We start from the raw sequence: 2,902 nt of genomic DNA, 5'->3' as shown, positions 1-2,902 counted from the left end.
AAAACAATGAAATAATGTTAAAATAACAGTGGACCTAGAATATTTGCCAAACACCAATAAACTCAATTAGTAAAATTTTATGTGTATTACAAAATAGGATTTTAGGTCACTTCCTAGGAGGCTGATTATTGAAGAGTAAGGTGTCCCCTTCTTGGTGCTTTCCTATTCCATAAAATGAATAACTCTATCATTAGTGCCGGGCTTTAAATGGGAATGTATTTCTCTAGAGATGAATTTTAAAATATTCTTTTGTTAGAAAGTGGATTCCCATACATCTGGGACCACTTTAGCTGCTGTCTCAAACCTCCAGCTTAAAGCTGGACTCTTTTCTACATTAGAAATAGCCATATCTATTTACCGAAATTGATATGGAGCTATGACTTTGGGTAAGCATAAAATGGCTTATTTTATGGGTCATTATGGGTCATTATGGGTCATTATGAAAGTTTTAAGATAAACAAAAATTAAGAAATGTCAAATCTATGCCAATGGAAACAAATAAAGCCCTCCCAGCAACACTGGTAAGCTGAGCAAGTTGAAACTTGCACAGGTGAATCAGAAAGGACACTGTTGAGTGTGTTTTCCTAGAAATCAAATAATAGACCATAACACTGTCAGAAAATTTTTGTAGTGAATCCTAAATGCAGAGAAAATAAGGTGGACAGCAGAGGATCAAAAAGCTATAACTGAGAGTTAATTATAAGAGTTGGACATAAAAACAGATCTAAAGGTAAAGTACTGTTGGTTACTTGGATAATTTCCCACTATGGCCTCTTAATTAGTCAAGCATACAATACAGGCAAGAATGTCCAGGTAGCTGTTTCTGTCCAAGTGCTCTATTAGTACTGATTAGTTCAAGGTCTGTTTTCATCAACACTCCCAGAACATGAGAAGTAGGTCCTCAGTGGGTTTTGGCGTCTGGCATGGAATATAGGTCAAGGCCTACAGCTGGTATTAGAAGAAGAAAAAGAATGGTGGACGGGGAAGGCACAAAATTGAACTATATCAAACAGTTGAGCAAACTTGGGGGTTTTAGATAGGTTAATCATTGTTAACATTTCAGCATTTGGAAAGGGTTGTTATCCCCTTTGATTCACTTATTTTAAACAAAGACAGTTTGGTAAAAAACAGTTTCAGTGGGTGATTTGTAGTGGCCACATCTCTATGCAAGATTCTTAAAAAACATCACAGACAGAAGCTGACGCCCTTCCCAAGACCTAATATCCACCGAGGGTTTCCTTCACCCTGGGGTTTGATGGAAATTTGAGAGGAGTTTCATAATTCAAGCGCACAACCTGGACTTTATAAATACACTCCACAAAGTTTGACTCCCCTTTATAGCTGGCCTGGCTTACAAGGGATAACCCAGGAAAATGCTGTGGAAACTCAGGTGGGGTGGAGTGAGCTGCAGCTAACCCAGTGATGGAGTGGGCAGCAGGCATTACCTGCCACCAGCCTGCTTCTGGCTTTAAGTAGCCTCCCTAGGGAGGATTCGGCTTTCTGCAGTTCTGTCTACCTCACCTCATCCCTACAATTTGCATCCCAAGATGCCTCACTCCTCTGCCACTTTCCCACCCATTTTAGGTCAGCCCCTCAGCACATCCATTAGACAGTTGCTTTGCCCCTGCCTGACATTCTTTTCCTCTCTGGAGCTCTGTTTTCTGAGCTAGTTCTACAGCCTCTGTCCCCCTGCCCTCTGCCCCACCTCTTCACTGTAGTTAAGACCTTATAGACTTGACAGAAGAACAGGAGCTGATGGGACCAGCAATTTTCAGAGTAGGATGGGAATCAGAATCCTGCTTCTTCCATTTCACAGATATGTGATCTTGGGCAGGTTATTAAAATTTTATAAGCTACCTTTTGAAATACATGCACATGTCCTAGAACATTAATTTAGCAACCTCAAATCAGTCCCATCTTTATTTCTATTTCTACTGCCTTAAGTCATAAAAGCCTCACCTACACAGAGCCAGTTGCAATGGCAATTTAGCCTTCAATACGTTTAGGTGGCAATCCTATCCTTCGAACACCCTTCTGTAAGCATTACTGAAAAAAGTAGAGGAATTTGTACTATATGATCCTTTTAAAGAATCAAAAGAGATGATGTCTGCAAATGTCCTTCCTGACATATACTACATATGTAAGATTATTAATTATGGGGAATATGACAAGAGAAATACTCATCCCATTTCTTTCATGCACAAGAATGCCATGGTCTAGAGATCATTAATAGGCATTTTAATGTTAATGTTTTATGTTGATATACTTATGAAAAGTGATAATTTAGCTATTGTATTGTTAAGTGGCTATGTTGCAAAAATCACATACCATTTATATAATTCAGATATCAGATGGCACTAAACTGTGTTTGACAACAAAAAGCAAAACTAAGATAGGGTGTCTGCTCAGAAGGCTTGTCATCTGAAAGGTAATAAAACACTAGATGTAACTATGGAGACATAGAACTTTGTTCAAAAAATTATTTACATAAAAATTTGCCAAGACTTTGATGATAATCAATGAAATCAATGCCTTAATTAAGTAGGTTTTGAAATGGAATATTAAAAGAATGGTACTCATTTAGGTACTTTAAGAAAAGACTGATTTGTATAATGAATAAAAGATTCTCAACGTCTGTCAAGAAAATGCTTCCGTAGGTATCAGAATATTTGGGGGCAGAACAAAGTAAACACTGGAGTTTTAAAACAAGATGGCACTTTCTGCCCTTAATTCAATTTCTTTTATTTTAAAAATTAACATCAACATGACTGTGGATCTTTTTGGCTTCTAAAGGGAAAAAATGATTTAAAAAGAGATATGAGAGGGTGGCGCCTGTGGCTTGAAGGAGTAAGGTGCCGGAGGTGGCAGCCCCGGCCAAAAACGACAAAAAAAAAAAAAAAAA

This window comes from Otolemur garnettii, unplaced genomic scaffold, assembly GCF_000181295.1.
Source record: "Otolemur garnettii isolate 467f Iridium unplaced genomic scaffold, OtoGar3 scaffold00016, whole genome shotgun sequence".
NCBI classification, from domain to species: domain Eukaryota; kingdom Metazoa; phylum Chordata; class Mammalia; order Primates; family Galagidae; genus Otolemur; species Otolemur garnettii.
The sequence above is the reverse complement of the archived record's forward strand: the minus strand, read 5'-3'. Positions refer to the sequence as shown.